This window comes from Phyllobates terribilis, unplaced genomic scaffold (genome assembly GCF_046119375.1).
Source record: "Phyllobates terribilis strain yellow unplaced genomic scaffold, ASM4611937v1 Scaffold_4__5_contigs__length_816908805, whole genome shotgun sequence".
Taxonomy (NCBI): Eukaryota; Metazoa; Chordata; class Amphibia; order Anura; family Dendrobatidae; genus Phyllobates; species Phyllobates terribilis.
Window position 1 is genome coordinate 663339808 of NW_027362764.1, and position 25324 is coordinate 663365131.

A 25324-nucleotide genomic window follows, 5' to 3' on the forward strand; every position below is an offset into this window, starting at 1 on the left:
GGCTGGACTTGTAGTCAGGCTGGCGGGCTGGACTTGTAGTCAGGCTGGCGGGCTGGACTGGTAGTCAGGCTAGCAGCGGGACCTGAGGGCTGAAGCAGAGTATCAAACACAAAGCTACAACCTTGCATGGGCGCCTCCATATTGGAGAAGGTGCCTTTTATAGGGGAAGTCCTCCGGCCTTTGGCCGGGGACTTTTTAGGACGGTGCGCGAGGCCCCCTTAAGAGGGAGGGAGCGCGTGCGCCCTAAGCACAGAGTCGGGGAGGCTGCGTGCACCAGCAGCAGCTGCAGGGAGGCCAGAGGACGCCGGAGCAGGGCCGCGGCGGTAAGAGGGACGGCGTCTCTGCCGGGCAGGAGGCAGAGACGCCGATGCTACACAGGCAGTTAGTGATCAACTACCTGCCTGTAAGTTCTTAGCTCAATAGAAATAAAATCCCAAGTCCTGAATAACCCCCTTCACTCCTTCCCGACCTTAGATGTACCTAGTACTGGGCACGTCATGGCGATTTTGCGCGCACTGGGACTATGCGCGTGTGATCGCCGCCGGCTGTCAGCTTATTCTGACAGCTGACACCTGGCACTCACTGCTCGCACTGCTCCCGCCAGTTTAATCCCCTAAATGCTGCGATCGCTAGTGATTGCAGCATTTAGAAGGCAGGCAGAGGGAGGGTGACCCCTCTTCCCTCCGATTGGCACTCCTGCGATGTCATCGCTGGGGCCCAATCATTGCCATGGTGACCGTATGTCATCAAGACGACATCTGGGTCACCAGGCTCTAGCAAGTTAGCTAGATCATGCGCAGTGCATGATCTAACTAACTTGTGTTAGTGCAGCACTGACAGTTATATGGCATAGTATAAAATTTTGTGACACACCCATGGTGTCAACATGAGCACTGCAACCTTAGATGAGTTCATTGAGAGGTGTAGTTTGAAAAATGGGGTTACTTATGGGGGGTTCTGCTGTTCTGGCACCTCAGGGGCTCATCCAGTGGGTCATTGCACCCGAAAACCATAACAGCAAAATCTGAACTCCAATATGGTGCTTCTTCCCTTCTGAGCTTTGCACTATGCATCAAAAGTAGTTTTTGACCACATCTAGGGTATCGGCGTACTCAGGAGAAATTGCACAACACAGTTTGGGGTCCATTTTCTTCTGCTATCCTTGTAAAACTGAAACGATTTGGGGCTAAAAGAACATTTTTGTAGGAAAAATCTTAGTTATTTACCGGTAACAGGATTTTACAGATCCCATGACAGCACCACCTGAGAGAGGGTATCCGCCCACCAAGGACAGGAAACCTACTGAATAAAAAGGCGGTACCTCTCCACCGCATCGGTATTGTTTCAGCGCATGAGAGGACCTCCGGAGAGTATGTTAGTACACAACTACCTCCAATAAAACATTTCTTGCTATACACCCGTATATAGTGCACACCATAAGTGATAAAAGGGAGGGAATATAAGGGTGCTGTTATGGGCTCTGTAAAATCCCGTTACCGGTAAGTTACTAAGATTTTTTCCCCTTCTGCCATGACAGCACCACCTGAGAGATTTATATAAAACAGACACCTTAGGGAGGGATCACCGCTTGTAACACCTTTCTCCCAAAGGACAGATCAGCAGATGAAGAAACATCAAGCCGGTAATGGTTATAGAAGGTAGAAGGAGATGACCACGTTGCTGCCTTACATATGTTGTCAATGGACACCTACGCCTTCTCAGTGCAGGAGGCTGCTACAACCCTGGTGGAGTGAGCCTTCAGGTTCTCTGGAACTGGCACATTGCTAGAAGAATATGCTAAGCTAATGGCGTCTCTAATCCATCTAGCTATATTTCCCCTTGTAACTTTAAGCCTCTTTCTAGCTCCCTGGAAGGAGACAAATAAGGCATCACTTTTCCTCCAAGGCCTTGTTACCTCCAAATACTGAACTAAAACCCGTTTAACATCTATAGTATGAAGCCTCTGTTCCTCTAAATCTTTTGCGTTAGGATAGAATGAGGGGAGAATGACCTCCTGTGTTCTGTGGAATTTGGAGGCCACCTTCAGAAGATAGGCCTGGTCTGGTCTTAACGTAACTCTATCTATAGTGACCTGTGTAAAAGGATGATTTACTGACAGTGCTTGTAAGTCACTAACACATGTTAGCGCTATCAGTATGACTGTTTTCAAAGTGAGAGTTTTTTCTGTCACGCTTTCTAAGGGCTCAAAGGGAGACTTAGTCGGGGCTTCTAGGACCAGGTTTAGATCCCAGGGAAGCAATAGGTCTGGCTCTATAGCATGCTTTTATAAACCTGATGACTCATTTTTCTGCTGCTAAATTATAGTTATATAGAGCTCCAAGAGCTGATACTTGCACTTTAAGGGTACTGGTAGCCAACCCCATATCTAAGCCCCTTTGAAGAAATTCCAGGATAACTTTAACAGGAATTTTACCCTTAACTGAACTGGGAGCATCACACTTGTTCTAACATTTTGTTCAGTACCTCCGGGGATAGACTTTGTAACATATATATCCATAAAGTCTCTTTTGAATTGAGGACAGCTTTTCTGTTAAGGGTACAAGCTGGGACCTGCTCCAGGGGGTGACCTTTACGGAATCAAAATCTTTGTTGTGTTGAAGTGTTAGGTGTCATGATAGACTCTGTTTGAGGAATCCATTTTTAGTATTGTGTCTGTGAAGTTCTGGGAAGGTTAAGCCCGCACAGCACACACTTCTTGTTATTGCTCCCGGTGCTGCACTTTTTGGGCCTTTCCTAGCAGAAAAAAAATATATAAAAAAGGGACCCATTTACTACGATGAACTTTCACGGAGATCACTCACCACTCTGCCGTTCAATCTAGGGTACCGGAGATGGAGGCTGGATCCGTTCACATGATCGCTCCCGTCTGGAGGTGGTGGACTCTCGAACTGCCCTGCTCCTCTGGCTGGTCTTGCTGGTGCTTGTCCAACTGCCGCTGCTGCGGCCCTGATGACGGCTCTGCTGTTGCTGCTGAGGCTGCTTTGGCAATATTGGCGGCTTTGTCGGCAGCTGCTGCGGCGACTGCTGCTGCTCAGGTGACTGCAGTTCTCTTGGTCCATGGTGGAGAAGATTTGCAGACACCGCCATCTTGTGGCCCTCCCTCTCTTAAATAGCTGAGGGATGCAATCCTCCTCCAATCCGGTCCATCCCCCGGAAATCCAGGCAGATACGGCTGCGTTTTATTAATTAAAAAGACCCTTCTCTTTTTTCTTTTTTTCAATATAGCCTAATGGTGCACTCAGGCAGCAGGGCGCGTCACTTCTTGACAGGTGCTATGCGCGTGCGCAGCCCCAGTGGCCCGACATTCTGGCGCGCTACAACAGCAGTGGGAGCTGGAAAATACCAACATGCGCCCTGCATGTGCGCAGACCTGGAAGTCCTGCTTAACAGCTCGCTCAGCCTACTGACGTGGCACGCCGGACTCCCTGACACATGCCCTGCACGGGCGCAGTCGTGGACCCGGCATCCTGGTGTGCTGCGTCAGCAGGGGGCGCTGGAAACTCCCAACACGCGCCCTGCACATGCGCAGACCTGGAAGTCCCGCTTAACGGCTCGCTCAGCCACGGGGTGCTTTTTTCCACAGTACTCCATCGGAGGCTCCCCGCCTGGCAGCAGCGCAGGCCCAGCACTGAAAATCCGGTGCGATACCATGGGCAGGCAGACCCCCTCAATGTGTGCAGACCCCCTCAATGCGTGTAGGCTGGGGACGTGCCTGAGAGGACCCCACCTGCATGCCTACTCACCGTCGACCTCCAGGCCGCAGTATAATCCAGACTGAGAGTATCCCAAGTCCCAGACACCCTCAGCTACGTACGTCTTTAAGGTACCACCTTGAGAGGTTCCCATTAAGGACAGGAAACCAAGCTGATGCGGAGGAGAGGTACCGCCTTTTTATTCAGTAGGTTTCCTGTCCTTGGTGGGCGGATACCCTCTCTCAGGTGGTGCTGTTATGGGAGAAGGGGAAACAATTTGATTTTTTTATTTTCACGGCTCTATGTTATAAACTTCTGTGAAGCACCTGGGTTTCAAGGTGCTCACCACACATCTAGGAAAAGGGGTATAGTTTCCAAAATTATGTCACTTGTGGGGGGTTTCCACTGTTTAGGCACATCAGGGGCTCTCCAAACACAACATGGCGTCCGCTAATTATTTCAGCAAATTTTGCATTCCAAAAGTCATATAACGCTCCTTCCCTTCCAAGCTCTGCTGTATGTACGACAAACAGTAGTTTTCCTCCACATATAGGGTATTGTCGTCCTCAGGAGAAATTGCACATCAAATTGTATAGTGCAATTTCTCCTGTTACCCTTCTAAAAATGCAAAATTTGGGGCAAAAATAACATTTATTGTGGGAAAATTAGATTTTTTCATTTTCACTGCTTTACATTATAAACTTCTGTGAAGCATCTAGGGGTTCAAGGTTCTCACCACACATCAAAATTTTTTCCAAATTTCCTTCCACAAATAAATGCATGTCATATCAAACAAATTTTCCCACTATCATGAAATACAATGTGTCATGAAAAAATCTCAGAATCATTGCGATCTGTTGAAGCATTCCAGAGTTATTACCTCATAAAGCAACACTGGTCAGAATTACAAAATTTGGCCTGGTCATGAAGGTGAAAACAGACTTGGGGGGTAAAGGAGTTAATAATTGCAATGGACCTATTATAAATGGATGCCGTATGAAAGTTGTCCAAATGGTATCCACTTTTTTTATGCAGCCATTGAGTTTAGTGGGGAAGTCTGATGTAAAAAATGGATCAGAGCGGTGGATGATATGTTTTTTTTTTAACAATCAATCCACATGGGAAAAAAAGCGTAGATTCATATGGGTGATTTTGATTCATGAATCTGATCAAAAATAGACATCTGAGGACACACAATCCACAAAAAAACACCTACATGTTAACAGTCTCATAGACTATAATGTGTACATGTACTAATCATGAAAATACTGAAGGGCTGCAACAGATCATAGCCACTGATTGGATTATTGTGTCATGTGACCCCTGCAGCCAATCAGAAAGGCTGGGCTCACTACTAAATAAAGGTGCCCGGAACCAAAAACAACATAGATCAGGATAAGGTTCTGCCATTCAAAATAACAACAGCACAGAGTTCAAAGGTTCTTTTACGTCCTTTTATTGATGTACATACAGCAAAATCCAAATATAAAAGGAGGTTCCTGCCCAACGTTTCAACCCTCACGTGTTTTCATCAGGGGCTTTAGAAACCATATGAAGATTTGGAGAATATATGTTCAGGATTCGCTGTGGGTAGTAGATATTGTATGTCCAGCTGGTCAGTGAAAGATAGTAGAATGTGGCCACAACCAGTGTACTAAACTGGGAATTACCTTGTGTAACTGTTAAATAGTGGAAACTTAGGTATAGCAGGCAAAAGTCCTGTGTGTGCAGCAAGGGTCCTTAATGTTGTGGCCCCTGATGAAAACTCGTGAGGGTTGAAACGTTGGGCAGGAACCTCCTTTTACATTTGGATTTTGCTGTATGTACATCAATAAAAGGACATAAAAGAACCTCTGAACTCTGTGCTATTGTTATTTTGAGTGCCATAACCTTAACATGACACAATAATGTCATGTGATCAACAGAGCATAGCAATGTGCAAATTCTTCAAATGGTGCCGCTGTGTGAGTTCCAATTGTATTTATTGTTTATGGTGCACTGAAGTGATCAAGTAAGGACTGTCCAATAGTGGGCAACTCCTTGATCTCTCAAAAGATACTAAAAGAAACTATAATAATTACATAGCCTACTAAATTGTTCTAGCACTTATTATATATATGCAAATAATAAATTGTCTTTGTCTAGTCATTAAGATCAAAAATAAACTTGTCATTAAAAGTTTAAAGCCACTTTTAATTGTCCTCTAAGCACAATACTTCTTAGTTAGTGGCATTTTATACTCTCTGACTTTTTGTTAAATATAAAATACAAGGTAAAAGCCTAATTTATCTGAAACCAGAAACTGTGGAGTGACAAAAATTACTCAAGGGTCTCAAAGCCCTATCAGCTGATTCCTACAGCCCAACTATGGGCAGCATTAATCAGCTGCTTTATTGCAGCCATGTAAATTTTACTTTGAAATATTGCAGTGTTTAAGCATACTTAGAAAAGGCAGCTGGGCACTATATGTCTCAGATGAGTAGTGCTAGGCAGGTCCCCACGGCCTGTGACTGACCGGTCTCTTCCAATATGTGTGTTTTGGGAAAGAATTGTCAGTCCAGGGGAACAGGGCCTATAGAAGCCACTAGTCATCTGAGACACAATTGCTGAGGGGCAATTCATTAAAGTGTTTTTCTTACAGTGACTTTGAAAAGTCACAATTTTTTTTGTGCAGCATGGAATTGCGCAAACATTTTGCAATTTTTGGTACTTTCACGCCAGTTTCAAGCAGCTCCGCCACAATGGGTGGAGTTGGGAAGGGATGGGGTGTCGCTACATCCACCAGTGAAATTCATAGAGAATGGTGACGTTTCTTATGCCAGAAATATTACTCCACTCCTTGCTGGTACAAGCCTCTGTCTTACAGTAGCAGGCTGCCAACTAGCCTACGCATGTCACACATCCTCTCCAAGTTCATAGTCAGGCATTTCCTGACAAGCCACAATGTGTCTTTAAACAATTCAAAAGTTCTCAGGAATCATGGATAGTCTAACCATATGATCTCCCAAAAACAGCCGTGAGGCACTGAATTGTGCACTAGGAACACAATTTCTAAGGGTGTGTTTGCATATAGCTTTTTTGATGCGTGTTTTTTCTGCATGAAAAATGCAGACTGTGGTCAGAATTCCACACAGAATATTACATGTGTTTTGATGCGTTTTTGGTGCTAAGCAATTTTGATCTAATTGGGGAAAACTGCAATTAAAAATGCTGAGAAAATGTAAAAAAATGCACCACTGGTCCAAAAAAGTCTCACTACACGTGTCTATAAACTTGACAGGAACACTAATTATCTACTACAGCAGAGAAGCCAGGGATTATGGCCCATTAATAGAAACAATCCAAGATAGAATAAAACCAGCAACGATGACGTTGGTGGCTTTGTGTGTCAATAAGGTGTGTATTCCAATAGTATTTAGATATAACAGAGAAAACAAGATTCAGCTTTGGTTAATGATTCACATGAAAGCAGATTGTCAGTACAGAATACTAATTGTATTACAGTATTGTTCTGTACAGGGCATCATCTATCTGTGTAGAGCATTGGCTAATATCTACTATATAATAGGCTTATCCGGTCTGTCTGTCCGTCCAGAAAATCCCGCGTCGCTGATTGGTCCGGCCGCGACCAATCAGCGATATTGGCGCGAAATGTAAAACCCCGCCCTCCTGATTGGTCGCGGGCGGCGGCCGCCACCAATCAGCAACGAGCGCAGTCCGGCCACAAATTGGCGCCGGATTTGAAACACGCTTCGCTGATTGGTAGCGGCCGGGCGGGTGCGACCAATCAGCAATATTGGCACGAAATTTAAAACACCGCTTCTCTGATTGGTCGCAGCCAGCTGGCCGCGACCAATCAGCGACTGGCGCAGCCCGGCCGCGAATTGGCGCCGGATTTGAAACACGCAGGCCACCGTCGGGAGATCAGCGGTGACGCAGCCGGGAGATGACCGGTGCTAGCTGGTCATCTCCCGGCTGCTCGCAGCAGAAATACCCCGACCGGCGGCCTCTCTCCCCGGTCCTCCCTTCACACTTGCCGCGTGGTCAGCGATGTTGTCACAAGCAGTATTGACAACATGACGTAATTACAAAATTCATTAGGGGCCCCGGGGGGATACATTGGGGGGTTAATTTAAAGTAGTGCACAACCCATTTAAACACTGCTTCGCTGATTAGTCGCGCCCGGTAGGCCGCATACATATTGTTATTAGAACTCTCCTGTTAGTTTTTTTCTAGTTTGCTGGTCACATGACCTTTTTTGCCTATTTAATCCTGCTCCACCCTCCTGGCCTTGCTGGACTTCATTGTAATTTCTACTCTTGAGCTAGCTTGGTGCTCTGTTACCTTTCTCAGTCAGTTTTGCTAGGTCTTCGGACCTCTATGTTCTATGTTGTTTGTTTGTCTTATTTCTGCTACAATTTCTGCTAGGAGGTGTCCATCTTTCTCCCAGTCCCTAGTTCTTGTAGGGATCCCTTCCTCACATCTATAGGTCTTCGTTCAGACTAGCCGAGGACTTTAGCGGGTCTGATCGCAGGATCAGGTTCCCCGTTACATCGTTGGGATCCAGCTTAGTTCTATTGTAGGGACAGATCTCCTGTCTTTCCTTAGTGCTTGTAGCAGATCATAAGAGTAAGTCCAGTCCAAAAATTTCTCTAAGGAAAGACCTCCAGTTTCCATCATGGTCTCGGTTCAGGATTTGGCTCAACGCTTGCAGGGACTCTCTCTGGAGGTGGCCAAGCTCCAACAACATGTGAGTAGCTGTTCTGGAGCACATTTTGTAGAGCCAAAGGTACGTCTGCCTGATCTATTTTTTGGTGAACAACAAGATTTTTTTTCCTTTAAAAATGCTTGTTTATTGTATTTTTGTTTAAGACCCGGATCCTCTGGTGATGAATCACAGCGCATAGGGTTCATAATGTCACTTTTGCGCAAAGAACCTCAGGGATGGGCCTTTTCTCTCCAACCTAGTGATCCGTGCTTTAGATCAGTGGATAGTTTTTTTTCTGCTTTGGGGTTGTTGTATGATGATCCTGATCATGTCTCATCTGCTGAGTCTGAATTAAGACGTTTGAGGCAGGGATCAGGTAATGTGGAAAATTATTGTACTCGCTTCCGTCGGTGGTCTGCTCAGGTGGGGTGGAACGATTCAGCTTTCAAAAGTTTGTTTCTTGCGGGGCTAGGTGAAAGGGTTAAGGATCTGCTGATTGCTTATCCTTCACCTGGAAACTTGCAGGAGGCAATGCAATTAGCTATACGGGTGGACAGGAGACAACGTGCAAGGGTTAATGAGAGAAAATCCTCTGCCATGTCAGCTCCGAGTCTTGAGAGGGTCTGTACTGACATTGGAGAGCCGATGGAGATTGGGGCGATGTCACCCCGCTCTCAGGAAAAAGACCACAGATTTTCTGAAGGTTTGTGCTTTTATTGCGGTGGATCTGACCATTTCATTAAGAACTGTGTGCTTCGTATGAACAAAGAATAAAAAATGGTCAGTTATGCCCGTATAGCCTGTTTAAATACTAAGGGTGTACTTCTTTCTGCTACTACCACTGCTCAGGAAGAATTAATTGAATTTCGGGTATTTGTTGATTGTGGTTCTACTCTGAATGTGATTGATGGGGGATTCTTGGAAAAACTTAAATTAAAACCCAAACTTTTGTCATCCCCTAATGCCGTGGTTTCTGTCGATGGCTCTCCCTTAAAGAGTGTTACTCCCAAGGTCTGTGAATTTTCCCTCTCTATTAATGGTATTCACCAAGAGAATTTTGATTTGGTAGTGTTAAATAATTTGCCTTCTCCAGTAGTGTTGGGGTTACCCTGGTTAAAATTGCACAATCCTGTACTGGATTGGTCTACCAATGAAATTAAGTCCTGGAGCCCTAAGTGTTATGACAAGTGTTGTAACGGGCGCATTGCTGCTGTGGATAAAGGGGAATTACCTGTACCTATTCAGGATTTTTGGAAATTTTTTTCTGAGAAGGAATCGCAAATTTTGCCTCCCCTTAGAGACTATGATTGTACCATTGAATTTGTCCCTGGAGCGACTCTTCCTAAAAGTCGTTTATTTAATCTTACTATTCCTGAGAGAAAGGCTTTGGAGGAATACATATAGACAAGATTGGCCGCCGGTCACATTAGGCCTTCCAAGTCTCCTGTGGCTGTTGGATTTTTTTTTGTTAAAAAAAAGGACGGCGGTTTACGTCCTTGTCTGGACTTTCGTGAGATTAATAAAATTACTGTACGCAATCCTTACCCACTGCCATTGATTCCTGATTTGTTTAACCAGTTAGTGGGGGCCAAGTGGTTCTCTAAAATTGATCTCCGGGGGGCATACAATTTGTTGCGCATGAAGGAGGGTGATGAATGGAAGACTGCTTTTAACACTCCTGTGGGTCATTTTGAGAAGCTGGTTATGCCTCTTGGTCTTACCAATGCTCCAGCATTTTTTCAGAATCTTATTAATGACATCCTTAGACCTTTGATCGGCAAAAATGTGGTTGTCTATTTGGATGACATTTTGATTTATTCGCCGGATCTGGAGTCTCATTGGCGGAGCGTACGTGAGGTATTACAGTTATTGATTGACAATTTGCTTTTTGCTAAGCTTTTTTTCTCGCGGTTTAATTTTTCCGTTACTTACATCCCGGGTACCAAGAATGTTAAAGCTGATGCTTTGTCTCGCAGCTTTTCTCCCATGGTCGGTGCTGAGGAGGAGGAGAGCATTTTACAAGAAGGTGTTGTGATTGCTGCTTTGGACTCCATTTTGGAGGATGAGATTCTTAAAGCTCAGGAGAATGCCCCATCTAACACTCCCCATGGGAGGTTGTTTGTGCCTAGGACCTTTAGGAGAGATTTGTTTGTTGAGTGTCATGAGTCTCGGTTGGCAGGTCATCCAGGAATTTCTGAGACCAAGAGACTTGTGGGTCGCAGTTTATGGTGGCCTGGATGGCAGAAGGAAGTCATTAAGTGGGTGCGTCAATGTACTGTGTGTGCTAGATCTAAGTCTTCGCATGCTCCTGCTGTGGGGTTGCTTTGCCCTCTGGAGGTTCCTAGTGCACCTTGGACACATCTGGCTATGGACTTTATTACTGACCTTCCCCCCTCTGAGGGTTTCACGGTCATCTGGGTGGTCATGGACCGTTTTAGCAAGATGTGTCACTTGGTTCCCTTCATCAAACTGCCCTGCGCTAAGACACTCGCTAAGGCCTTTGTCAAGGAAATTGTCAGACTACATGGCGTTCCTACTGACATTGTTTCTGATAGGGGACCTCAGTTCGTGGCTCGTTTTTGGCGTGCCTTTTGTGACAGGTTGGGAGTTCATTTGTCGTTTTCATCCCGATATCATCCTGAGTCTAATGGCCAGACAGAAAGAAAGAACCAGGATGTTGAGCAGTTCTTGCGTTGTTTTGTTGCAGACATTCAAGAGGGGTGGTCTGAGTTTCTGCCGCTTGCTGAATTTGCTCTTAACAACCATACATCCTCTTCTGCTGGGTGTTCGCCTTTTTTTTGTTGTTCTGGGAGACATCCATCTTTTGGGTCATTCTCCAAATTGGTATCGGCTGTGCCTGAGGAGGAGAGTTTTTCCGGTGATTTGGAGAGAGTTTGGACGGATGTGCGTGGTAATCTTCAGGAGGCTAACAAAAAATCTAAGAGGTACTTTGATAGGAAACGGCAAGAGGTTTTGTTTGCTATTGGTGACATGGTTTGGTTGTCCTCTAAGAATCTGCGATTGAGGATTCCTTCTAAAAAATTGGGTCCCAAGATTGTAGGGCCCTTTAAGGTGCTTCAGATAGTTAACCAATCTGCTGTTAGGTTGGAGGTTCCTACCTCCTGGAAGATTAATCCGATGTTTCATGTTTCTCTGTTGAAAAGAGCTGATGTGTCGGATGGTGACGCCTCTGCCACTGTTCCTCCGGTGGTGGAGGACGGGGAATATGAAATTTCCCGCATCCTAAATTCTAGACGGTATAGAGGGAGTTTGCAATATCTCGTCGCTTGGAAGGGTTTCGGACCCGAGGATAACTCATGGGTGAGGGCGGATGATGTTTCTGCTTCCAGACTTGTCAGAGCGTTTCACAGGAGGTTTCCTGATAAGCCCGGGCCTAGGGGATCCGGAGGATCCTCTTAGAAGAGGGGGTACTGTTAGAACTCTCCTGTTAGGTTTTTTCTAGTTTGCTGGACACATGACCTTTTTTGCCTATTTAATCCTGCTCCGCCCTCCTGGCCTTGCTGGACTTCATTGTAATTTCTACTCTTGAGCTAGCTTGGTGCTCTGTTACCTTTCTCAGTCAGTTTTGCTAGGTCTTCGGACCTCTATGTTCTATGTTGTTTGTTTGTCTTTTTTCTGCTACAATTTCTGCTAGGAGGTGTCCATCTTTCTCCCAGTCCCTAGTTCTTGTAGGGATCCCTTCCTCACGTCTATAGGTCTTCGTTCAGACTAGTCGAGGACTTTAGCGGGTCTGATCGCAGGATCAGGTTCCCCGTTACATCGTAGGGATCCAGCTTAGTTCTATTGTAGGGACAGATCTCCTGTCTTTCCTTAGTGCTTGTAGCAAATCATAACAATTGTAGAATACCCGATGCATTAGAATCGGGCCACCATCTAGTTTATTCATAATAACCTATTTTCATTTATTTTATTGAAAGGCATATAAACCTTAATAAATGTGACATACTTGGAAATATCTGCCTGTCTGATAATCTTTTATTGCCCTGCTTGATAAACTAGGAATCATGCAAGAGGGCATTTTTTCAATTTGGCAAGTGAGGCAGAAAGTTAGAAGAACTTTGCTAATTTTACACTAAAACGTGTCTTGAGCAGATTGGTAAATGTGGGCCATTGGGCGGCTGCTTTTATTTTCCCTACATAAAGATCAGAGTTTCATAGTTTTATAGGTTTTAAGGTTGAAGGTAGACTTAAAGAAGTTGTCCACTACTATAGAACATGCCCCCCATCGATGTAAGACTTTTAGGAAATACCTTGCACTCTCAACAGTGACGTGCTCCCCACTGATTGATGGGCTGTGGACAGGGTTTCCCCACGCGTCACAGCCCAGCATCCACCTCGCGCTTTCCCACTCCTGCATTCATTGGGAAAACCCGCTCACAACCCATCAATCAGCGGAGAGCGCATCACTGGGTCACACCCAACTTGACATGACATCAGCGGATGCCAGAGGAGGCTGTAGCCTGGGGTCATGTGATGCTTGTGAGTGGCCAGCGATAGCGCCGCTCACAGGCAATATTGACAGTGCAAGGTATTTGCTAAATGTCTTTTTTCCACCGTTTATATCAATGGAAATAAGTTGTCTATAGCAGTGGACAACTTCTTTCAGTCCATCAAGTTTAACCTATAGCTAGTGTTGAGCGATACCTTCCGATATCGGGAAATATCGGATCGGATTGGATCGGACCGATACCGAAAAAGTATCGGATATCCCCGATTCCGATACCGGAAACCAATGCAAGTCAATGCGACAGAAATATCGGAATGAAAATACACCCTTTCTTTCCTTGTAGGTTAATTCTACATGAAGGAAAACAACTAAGAATAATGTAGAATGTATTGGGGGAGGTGGGGGAGACAATAAAGGCATAGAGGTTTAGCCCAATCAAATGGAATAGCAGGAATTAATAATTTTTTTAAGACGTTCTGAGTTACGGAAATATTGACTATGTTAAGTATTTTTATATTTTGTCAGATATTTATGCTCTTCACCTTCTTTTTTACTTCTCCCACACTTTCTCCTTCATCATCCTCAGCATCTTTTTCATCCTCTTCTTCTTCACCTTCTTCATCTTCTTCTTCACTTTCTTCGTATTATTCTTTTTTTTTACATTCTTCATATTCTACTTCTTCATCTTCTTCATATTCTTCTTCTTCATCATCTTCTTATTTGTGACAGGCATTTCTGTAGTTGTTATCTATAAAAGGTTGGACATTACACCTTTTGTTCTGCCCGTCACAAAAGATTTACAACAGGATTTGTCTGCGTTCAGTTTGGCCTGCAGCAGCAGGTCTTTTCCAAGGGCACCACGAGGAGGAACGGACTCACCCCCATACACTGCTTAGTCATCTTCTGCTTATAATTTAGATATTATCTTTTGCTCTGATTTTTAGTCTTATGCTTAATGTTCTTCCGCTTTTTGTTCTGCAGCTTCTTGTATTTCTGCTTCTTGGTTTTCTGTCTCTTGTTCTTCTGTATCTTGGTGCTTGTCTTCTCTTCTTTGTCCTCTTGGTCAACTTCTTCAGGGTCATCTTCTTGGTCTTCTTCGGGGTGGTCTTCAGGGTCGTCGTCTTCGTGGGTCCTCATCTTCGGGGTCCTCATTTTCTTCGGGTTAGTCTTCTGGGTCCTCGTCTTCGGGGTCCTCGTCTTCTTCGGGGTGGTCTTCAGGGTCCTCGTATTCTTCGGGGTGGTCTTCAGGGTCCTCGTCTTCTTCGGGCTGGTCTTCAGGGTCCTCGTCTTCTTCGGGGTGGTCTTCAGGGTCCTCGTCTTCAGGGTCGTTGTCTTCGGGGTCCTCGTCTTCTTAGGGTTGGTCTTCAGGGTCCTCGTCTTCAGGGTCCTCGTCAGGGAGATCCAGAGTGATTACCAAGAACCATTTCAAAAAGCTTGAACTTGGAAATGTAGCAGAAGGTACAAGAAAGCTGAGGAACTACTGAGAACCAGCTGACGGTACTGGAACCCGGATGGGTAGCAGAAGGTACAAGAGCCAATGGAACTGCCGAAGACCAGCTGACGGTACTGGAACTCGGTTACTAAGCAGGAGGTACCTGTGCCAGAAAGCACTACCAAGGACCAGCAGACGTTGGTGGAACTTGGATACCGAGAAGGAGGCACCTAATCCAAAGGCACTACCGAGAACCAGCTGACGGCACTGGAACCCGGATAGGTAGCAGAAGGTACCCATGTAAAAAAAAGTTCAAGGCCGCGAGCCGGCCGCAGTTACCAAAACCCACAGTCCTGCAGGGGGTGCTTGTCCTATAGGCACTATGGAACCAGCCTTCATTGCCAGATCCCGCAGCCCACATAGGAGTCACCTAAACTGCAGGCACCATAGAGTCGGCTAACCCGACCGCAACACGACAGGACAACGCATTGGAGGCAAAGTGACGTTGACACTACCCGGAAACAGCTGGCGTGCTGGAACCAGGCTGGGCAGGAGGGAGTACCCGTGCCAAAGACACTGCCGAGAACCAGCTGACGGTACTGGAACCCGGATGGGTAGTAGAAGGTACAAGAGCCAATGGAACTGCCGAAGACCAGCTGACGGTACTGGAACTCGGTTACTAAGCAGGAGGTACCTGTGCCAGAAAGCACTACCAAGGACCAGCAGACGTTGGTGGAACTTGGATACCGAGAAGGAGGCACCTAATCCAAAGGCACTGCCGAGAACCAGCTGACGGTACTGGAACCCGGATGGGTAGCAGAAGGTACCCATGTAAAAAAAAGTTCAAGGCCGCGAGTGTTAGAACCTTGCTCTTAGGTTTTTTCCTTTGCTGGTCACATGACCTTGTTGGCCTATTTAATCCTGCTCCACCCTTCTGGCTTTGCTGGACTTCATTGTATAACTACTTTCTAGCTAGCCTGTGCTCTGTATCTAACTCTGTTAGTTTGCTTGGTCTACGGACCTCTATGTTCTATATATTTTGTTTGTTCGTCTGTCTGCTACTATTTCTGTTAGGAGGTGTCCCATATTCCTCCCAGTCCTTAGTACTTGTAGGGATTCCTTCCCCACATCTATAAGTCTCCGTACAGACTAGCTTAGGACTTTAGCAGGTCTGATCACAGGATCAGGTTCCCTGTTACATCGTAGGGATTCAGCTGAGTTCTATCGTAGGGACAGATCTCCTCTCTTTCCTTAGCTCTGGTAGCAGAACATAACAGTAAGTCCAGCCTGCAAATTCTCTAAGGAAAGATTTTTCTGTTCCATCATGGTGTCGGTTCAGGATTTGGCTCATCGCCTGCAGGGACTCTCTCTGGAGGTGGCCGAGCTCCGTCAGCATGTGAGTAACTGTCCTGGAGCACATTTCTTGGAGCCTAAGGTATGTTTGCCGGATTTATTATTTGGTGAACACCGAGAATTTTTTTCATTTAAAAATGCTTGCTTATTGTATTTTCGTTTGAGACCCAAGTCCTCTGGGGATGAATCCCAGCGCATAGGGTTCATAATGTCACTTTTGCGCAAAGAGCCTCAGGAGTGGGCCTTTTCTTTGCAACCTAGTGATACATGCTTCAGATCAGTGGATAGTTTTTTTTCTGCTTTGGGACTATTATATGATGATCCTGACCGTGTCGCATCAGCTGAGACTGAGATGAGACGTTTGAAACAGGGATCAGGTAATGTGGAAAAATATTGTACTCATTTCCGTCGTTGGTCTACTCAAACAGGGTGGAACGATTCTGCTCTGAAAAGTCTATTTCTTGCTGGGCTCAATGAAAGGGTTAAAGACCTGCTAATTGCTTATCCTACACCTGAAGATTTGCAACAGGCTATGCAATTAGCTATACGGGTGGATAGGAGACTGCGTGCAAGGGTTAATGAGAGCAAATCCTCTGCTATGTCAGTTTCTGGTTATGAGAATGTGTGTACTAACAGTGGTGAACCGATGGAGATTGGATCGGTGGCACCTCGCTCTCAAGAAAAAGACCGTAGATTTTTTGAAGGCTTGTGTTTCTATTGCGGAAAATCTGGTCATTTGATTAAAGGCTGTGAGCTTCGTATGAAGAAAGAAAAAAAAATGGTCAGTCATGCCCGTATTGCCTGTTTAAATTCCAAGGGTGTATTTTTAGCTGCTTCCACGATTGCTCAGGAAAAATTAATGGAATTTCGGGTGTTTGTTGATTGTGGATCTACTCTGAATGTAATTGATGGGGGATTCTTGGAAAGACTCAATTTAAAACCCGAACCTTTATCATCCCCCATTGCTGTGGTTTCTGTGGATGGTTCCCCTTTGAAGAATATTACTCTCAAGGTCTGTGAATTTCCTCTCACTATTAATGGTGTTCACCATGAGAAATTGGATTTGGTAGTTTTGAATAACTTGCCTTCTCCAGTAATATTGGGATTGCCCTGGTTAAAATTTCACAATCCTGTACTGGATTGGTCTACCAGTGAAATTAAATCCTGGAGCCATAAATGTTATGACAAGTGTTGTAACGGGCGTATTGCAGCTTTGGATAGGGGAGAATTGCCTGTTCCTATTCAGGATTTTTGGAGAGTTTTTTCTGAGAAGGAATCGCAGGTTTTGCCTCCCCATAGAGACTATGATTGTTCTATTGAATTTGTCCCTGGAGCGACTCTTCCTAAAAGTCGTTTATTTAACCTTACTATTCCTGAGAGGAAGGCTTTGGAGGAATACATACAGACAAGTTTGGCCGCCGGTCACATTAGGCCTTCTAAGTCTCCTGTGGCGGTTGGATTTTTTTTTGTAAAAAAAAAGGACGGCGGTTTACGTCCTTGTCTGGATTTTCGTGAGATTAACAAAATTACTGTACGCAATCCTTACCCACTGCCATTGATTCCTGATCTGTTTAACCAGTTAATGGGGGCCAAGTGGTTCTCTAAAATTGACCTTAAGGGGGCATACAATCTGTTGCGCATGAAGGAGGGTGACGAATGGAAGACTGCTTTTAACACTCCTGTGGGTCATTTTGAGAATCTGGTTATGCCTTTTGGTCTTACTAATGCTCCTGCATTTTTTCAGAATCTTATTAATGACATCCTTAGACCTTTGATCGGCAAAAATGTGGTTGTGTATTTGGATGACATTTTGATTTATTCGCCGGATCTGGAGTCTCATTGGCGGAGCGTACGTGAGGTATTACAGTTATTAATGGACAATTCGCTTTTTGCTAAGCTGGAGAAATGTGAGTTCGCTGTACAGAGAATTCGTTTTTTGGGTTACATTATCTCCAGCGATGGTTTTGAGATGGACCCGGTTAAAGTTCAAGCTGTGCAGGAATGGCCTAGGCCTATTGGTTTGAAATCGATACAGAGGTTTTTAGGTTTCGCCAATTATTACAGAAAATTCATAAAAAATTTTTCTAGTATTGTCAAACCTCTGACCGATCTCACCAGGAAAGGTGCTGATGCGGTTCAGTGGTCTTCTGAGGCCATTGAAGCTTTTGTGTATCTCAAGGAGAGGTTCACCTCTGCTCCCATCCTTATGCAGCCTGATGTGACTAAGCCGTTTTTGGTTGAGGTTGATGCTTCCTCTGTGGGGGTTGGCGCAGTATTGTCTCAGGATAACGGGGATGGATTACATCCCTGTGCCTTTTTTTCAAAAATTTTTTCGGAGACTGAACTGAATTACGATATTGGTAATCGGGAATTATTGGCTATTAAGCTCGCATTTGAACATTGGCGCCACTTCTTGGAAGGTGCGGAATTTCCCGTTCAGGTTCTTACGGATCATAAAAATCTGATATATCTTGATGCTGCCAAGCGCCTGAATGCCCGTCAGGCTAGGTGGGCACTGTTTTTCTCGCGGTTTAATTTCTCCGTTACTTACATCCCTGGTACTAAGAATGTTAAGGCGGATGCCTTGTCTCGCAGTTTTTTTCCCATAGTCGGTGCTGAGAAAGAGGAGAACATTTTACAAGAAGGTGTTGTGATAGCTGCTTTGGACTCCGTTTTGGAAGATGAGATTCTTAAAGCACAGGAGAATGCCCCATCTAACACTCCTCATGGGAGGTTGTTTGTGCCTGGGACCTTTAGGAGAGATTTGTTTGTTGAGTGTCACGAGTTTCGGTTGGCAGGTCATCCCGGAATCTCTGAGACCAAGAGACTGGTGGGTCGCAGTTTTTGGTGGCCTGGATGGCAGAAGGACGTCATTAAGTGGGTGCGTCAATGTACTATATGTGCTAGATCTAAGTCCTCACATACTCCTGCTGCGGGGTTGCTTTGTCCTTTGGAGGTTCCCAGTGCTCCTTGGACACATTTGGCTATGGACTTTATAACTGACCTTCCCCCCTCTGAGGGTTTTACTGTCATCTGGGTGGTTGTGGACCGTTTTAGCAAGATGTGTCACTTGGTTCCCTTCGTCAAACTGCCCTGCGCTAAAACTCTCGCTAAGGCCTTTGTCAAGGAAATTGTCAGACTTCATGGCGTTCCTACTAACATTGTTTCTGATAGGGGTCCTCAGTTTGTGGCTCGTTTTTGGTGTGCCTTTTGTGACAGGTTGGGAGTTCATTTGTCGTTCTCGTCCGGATATCATCCTGAATCTAATGGCCAGACAGAAAGGAAAAACCAGGATGTTGAGCAGTTCTTGCGTTGTTTTGTGGCAGACAATCAAGAGGGGTGGTCTGAGTTTCTGCCACTTGCTGAATTTGCTCTGAACAATCATACATCTTCTTCTACTGGTTGTTCGCCTTTTTTTTGTTGTTCTGGGAGACATCCGTCGTTTGGGTCGTTCTCCAAGTTGGGATCTGCCGTGCCTGAGGAGGAGAATTTTTCCGGTGATTTGGAGAGAGTTTGGACGGATGTGCGTGGTAATCTTCAGGAGGCCAACAGAAAGTCTAAAGACTACTTTGATAGGAAACGACAGGAGGTTTTGTTCGCTGTTGGTGACATTGTTTGGTTGTCCTCTAGGAATCTGCGGTTGAGGATTCCTTCTAAGAAATTGGGTCCCAAGTTTGTAGGGCCCTTTAAGGTGCTTCAGGTTGTCAACCAATCTGCTGTTAGGTTGGAGGTTCCTACCTCCTGGAGAATTAATCCGGTATTTCATGTCTCTCTGTTAAAAAAAGCTGTTGTGTCGGATGGTGACGCCTCTGCCTCTGTTCCTCCGATGGTGGAGGACGGGGAATATGAAATTTCTCGCATCCTTAACTCTAGACGGTATAGAGGTAGTTTGCAGTATCTTGTGGCCTGGAAAGGTTTCGGACCCGAGGATAACTCTTGCGTGAGGTCAGATGATGTTTCCGCGTCCAGACTTATCAGAGCGTTTCACAGGAGATTTCCTGATAAGCCTGGTCCTAGGGGATCCGGAGGATCCTCTTAGAAGGGGGGGTACTGTTAGAACCTTGCTCTTAGGTTTTTTCCTTTGCTGGTCACATGACCTTGTTGGCCTATTTAATCCTGCTCCGCCCTTCTGGCTTTGCTGGACTTCATTGTATAACTACTTTCTAGCTAGCCTGTGCTCTGTATCTAACTCTGTTAGTTTGCTTGGTCTACGGACCTCTATGTTCTATATATTTTGTTTGTTCGTCTGTCTGCTACTATTTCTGTTAGGAGGTGTCCCATATTCCTCCCAGTCCTTAGTACTTGTAGGGATTCCTTCCCCACATCTATATGTCTCCGTACAGACTAGCTTAGGACTTTAGCAGGTCTGATCGCAGGATCAGGTTCCCTGTTACATCGTAGGGATTCAGCTGAGTTCTATCGTAGGGACAGATCTCCTCTCTTTCCTTAGCTCTGGTAGCAGAACATAACAGCGAGCCGGCCGCAGTTACCAAAACCCACAGTCCTACAGGGGGTGCTTGTCCTATTGGCACTATGGAACCAGCCTTCATTGCCTGATCCCGCAGCCCACATAGGAGTCACCTAAACTGCAGGCACCATAGAGTCGGCTAACCCGACCGCAACACGACAAGACAACGCATTGGAGGCAAAGTGACGTTGACACTACCCGGAAACAGCTGGCGTGCTGGAACCAGGCTGGGCAGGAGGGAGTACCCGTGCCAAAGTCACTGCCGAGAACCAGCTGACGGTACTGGAACCCGGATGGGTAGTAGAAGGTACAAGAGCAAATGGAACTACCGAGGACCAGCTGACGGTACTGGAACCCGGATGGGTAGCAGAAGGTACAAGAGCCAATGGAACTACCGAGGACCAGCTGATGTTACTGGAACTCGGTTACTAAGCAGGAGGTACCTGTGCCAGAAAGCACTACCAAGGACCAGCAGACGTTGGTGGAACTTGGATACCGAGAAGTAGGCACCTAATCCAAAGGCACTGCCGAGAACCAGCTGACGGTACTGGAACCCGGATGGGTAGCAGAAGGTACACATGTAAAAAAAAGTTCAAGGCCGCGAGCCGGCCGCAGTTACCAAAACCAACAGTCCTACAGGGGGTGCTTGTCCTATTGGCATTATGGAACCAGCCTTCATTGCCAGATCCCGCAGCCCACATAGGAGTCACCTAAACTGCAGGCACCATAGAGTCGGCTAACCCGACCGCAACACGACAGGACAACGCATTGGAGGCAAAGTGACGTTGACACTACCCGGAAACAGCTGGCGTGCTGGAACCAGGCTGGGCAGGAGGGAGTACCCGTGCCAAAGTCACTGCCGAGAACCAGCTGACGGTACTGGAACCTGGATGGGTAGTAGAAGGTACAAGAGCAAATGGAACTACCGAGGACCAGCTGACGGTACTGGAACCCGGATGGGTAGCAGAAGGTACAAGAGCCAATGGAACTGCCGAAGACCAGCTGACGGTACTGGAACTCGGTTACTAAGCAGGAGGTACCTGTGCCAGAAAGCACTACCAAGGACCAGCAGACGTTGGTGGAATTTGTATACCAAGAAGTAGGCACCTAATCCAAAGGCACTGCCGAGAACCAGCTGACGGTACTGGAACCCGGATGGGTAGCAGAAGGTACCCATGTAAAAAAAAGTTCAAGGCCGCGAGCCGGCCGCAGTTACCAAAACCCACAGTCCTACAGGGGGTGCTTGTCCTATTGGCACTATGGAACCAGCCTTCATTGCCTGATCCCGCAGCCCACATAGGAGTCACCTAAACTGCAGGCACCATAGAGTCGGCTAACCCGACCGCAACACGACAGGACAACGCATTGGAGGCAAAGTGACGTTTACACTACCCGGAAACAGCTGGCGTGCTGGAACCAGGCTGGGCAGGAGGGAGTACCCGTGCCAAAGACACTGCCGAGAACCAGCTGACGGTACTGGAACCCGGATGGGTAGTAGAAGGTACAAGAGCAAATGGAACTACCGAGAACCAGCTGGCGGTGCTGGAACCCAGGGTAAATACTAAAAACAGTGTGGAGCCAGAGGTGTAATTGGAGCAAGTTTTAAATCAGTAGTACAGTGGATGTGGACAAAGCAGGAGAATTTGCCGGACACACAGCAGGGGAACAGCTGACGTTACTGAACCCCAATAACACTGGAGCAAGCGTTGACTGTGCAGACGGCACTTCTGAGCAGCAACTAGCGGTATTGGAGCCCAGGGTAAATACTAAAAACAGAGGAGCCAGAGGTGTATTTGGAGGAGGTTTTAAATCAGTAGTACAGTGGATGTGGACAAAGCAGGAGAAATTGCCGTCCGCACAGCAGGGGAACAGCTGACGTTACTGAACCCCAATAACACGGCAGCAAGTGTTGACTGTGCAGACGGCATTTCCGAGCGCCAACTGGCGGTGTTGGAGCTCAGGGATAATACTGAAAACAGAGGAGCCAGAGGTGTAATTGGAGCAACTTTAAAATCTGTAGTAGTGAGAATGTCGACAGAGCAGGAGAAATTGCCGTCCGCACAGCAGGGGAACAGCTGACGTTACTGAACCCCAATAACACGGCAGCAAGTGTTGACTGTGCAGACGGCACTTCCAAGCGCCAACTGGCGGTGTTGGAGCTCAGGGATAATACTGAAAACAGAGGAGCCAGAGGTGTAATTGGAGCAACTTTAAAATCTGTAGTAGTGAGAATGTGGACAGAGCAGGAGAAATTGCCGTCCGCACAGCAGGGGAACAGCTGACGTTACCGAATCCCAATAACATGGCATCAAGTGTTGACTGTGCAGACGGCACTTCCGAGCGCCAACTGGCGGTGTTGGAGCTCAGGGATAATACTGAAAACAGAGGAGCCAGAGGTGTAATTGGAGCAACTTTAAAATCTGTAGTAGTGAGAATGTGGACAGAGCAGGAGAAATTGCCGTCCGCACAGCAGGGGAACAGCTGACGTTACTGAACCCCAATGACACGGCAGCAAGTGTTGACTGTGCAGACGGCACTTCCGAGCGCCAACTGGCGGTGTTGGAGCTCAGGGATAATACTGAAAACAGAGGAGCCAGAGGTGTAATTGGAGCAACTTTAAAATCTGTAGTAGTGAGAATGTCGACAGAGCAGGAGAAATTGCCGTCCGCACAGCAGGGGAACAGCTGACGTTACTGAACCCCAATGACACGGCAGCAAGTGTTGACTGTGCAGACGGCACTTCCGAGCGCCAACTGGCGGTGTTGGAGCTCAGGGATAATACTGAAAACAGAGGAGCCAGAGGTGTAATTGGAGCAACTTTAAAATCTGTAGTAGTGAGAATGTGGACAGAGCAGGAGAAATTGCCGTCCGCACAGCAGGGGAACAGCTGACGTTACTGAACCCCAATGACATGGCAGCAAGTGTTGATTGTGCAGACGGCACTTCCGAGCGCCAACTGGCGGTGTTGGAGCTCAGGGATAATACTGAAAACAGAGGAGCCAGAGGTGTAATTGGAGTAACTTTAAAATCTGTAGTAGTGAGAATGTGGACAGAGCAGGAGAAATTGCCGTCCGCACAGCAGGGGAACAGCTGACGTTACTGAACCCCAATGACACGGCAGCAAGTGTTGACTGTGCAGGGGGCACTTCCAAGCGCCAACTAGCGGTGTTGGAGCTCAGGGATAATACTGAAAACAGAGGAGCCAGAGGTGTAATTGGAACAACTTTAAAATCTGTAGTAGTGAGAATGTGGACAGAGCAGGAGAAATTGCCGTCCGCACAGCAGGGGAACAGCTGACGTTACTGAACCCCAATGACACGGCAGCAAGTGTTGACTGTGCAGACGGCACTTCCGAGCGCCAACTGGCGGTGTTGGAGCTCAGGGATAATACTGAAAACAGAGGAGCCAGAGGTGTAATTGGAGCAACTTTAAAATCTGTAGTAGTGAGAATGTGGACAGAGCAGGAGAAATTGCCGTCCGCACAGCAGGGGAACAGCTGACGTTACTGAACCCCAATGACATGGCAGCAAGTGTTGACTGTGCAGACGGCACTTCCGAGCGCCAACTGGCGATGTTGGAGCTCAGGGATAATACTGACAACAGAGGTGCCAGAGGTGTATTTGGAGGAGGTTTTAAATCAGTAGTACAGTGGATGTGGACAGAGCAGGAGAAATTGCCGTCCGCACAGCAGGGGAACAGCTGACGTTACTGAACTCCAATAACATGGCAGCAAGTGTTGACTGTGCAGACGGTACTTCCGAGCGCCAACTGGCTGTGTTGGAGCTCAGGGATAATACTGAAAACAGAGGAGCCAGAGGTGAAATTGGAGCAACTTTAAAATCTGTAGTAGTGAGAATGTGGACAGAGCAGGAGAAATTGCCGTCCGCACAGCAGGGGAACAGCTGACGTTACTGAACCCCAAAAACATGGCAGCAAGTGTTGACTGTGCAGACGGCACTTCCGAGCGCCAACTGGCGGTGTTGGAGCTCAGGGATAATACTGAAAACAGAGGAGCCAGAGGTGTATTTGGAGGAGGTTTTAAATCAGTAGTACAGTGGATGTGGACAGAGCAGGAGAAAGTGCCATCCGCACAGCAGGGGAACAGCTGACGTTACTGAACCCCAATAACACGGCAGCAAGTGTTCACTGTGCAGACGGCACTTCCGAGCGCCAACTGGCGGTGTTGGAGCTCAGGGATAATACTGAAAACAGAGGAGCCAGAGGTGTAATTGGAGCAACTTTAAAATCTGTAGTAGTGAGAATGTGGACAGAGCAGGAGAAATTGCCGTCCGCACAGCAGGGGAACAGCTGACGTTACTGAACCCCAATAACACGGCAGCAAGTGTTGACTGTGCAGACGGCACTTCCGAGCACCAACTGGCGGTGTTGGAGCTCAGGGATAATACTGAAAACAGAGGAGCCAGAGGTGTAATTGGAGCAACTTTAACCCCTTAAGCCCCGCGGGTGGTTTGCACGTTAATGACCAGGCCAATTTTTACAATTCTGACCACTGTCACTTTATGAGGTAATTACTCTGGAACGCTTCAACGGATCCCCCTGATTCTGAGATTGTTTTTTCGTGACATATTGTACTTCATGATTGTGGAAAAATTTCTTTGATATCACTTGCGTTTATTTGTGAAAAAAACGGAAATTTGGCAAAAATTTTGAAAATTTTGCAATTTTCAAAATTTGAATTTTTAAGCCCTGAAATCAGAGTGATATGTCACACAAAAGAGTTAATAAATAACATTTCCCACATGTCTACTTTACATCACCACAATTTTGGAACCAAAATTTTTTTTTGTTAGGGAGCTATAAGGGTTAAAAGTTGACCAGCGATTTCTCATTTTTCCAACAAAATTTACAAAACCATTTTTTTAGGGTCCACATCACATTTGAAGTCACTTTGAGAGGTCTTTATGACAGAAAATACCCAAAAGTGACACCATTCTAAAAACTGCACCCCTCAAGGTGCTCAAAACCACATTCAAGAACTTTATTAACCCTTCAGGTGCTTCACAGGAATTTTTTGAATGTGGAAGAAAAAAATGAACATTTAACTTTTTTCACAAAAATGTTACTTTAGACCCAATTTTTTTTATTTTCACAGGGGTAACAAGAAAAAATGGACCCCAAAATTTGTTGTGCAATTTCCCCTGGGCACGCAGATACCCAATAT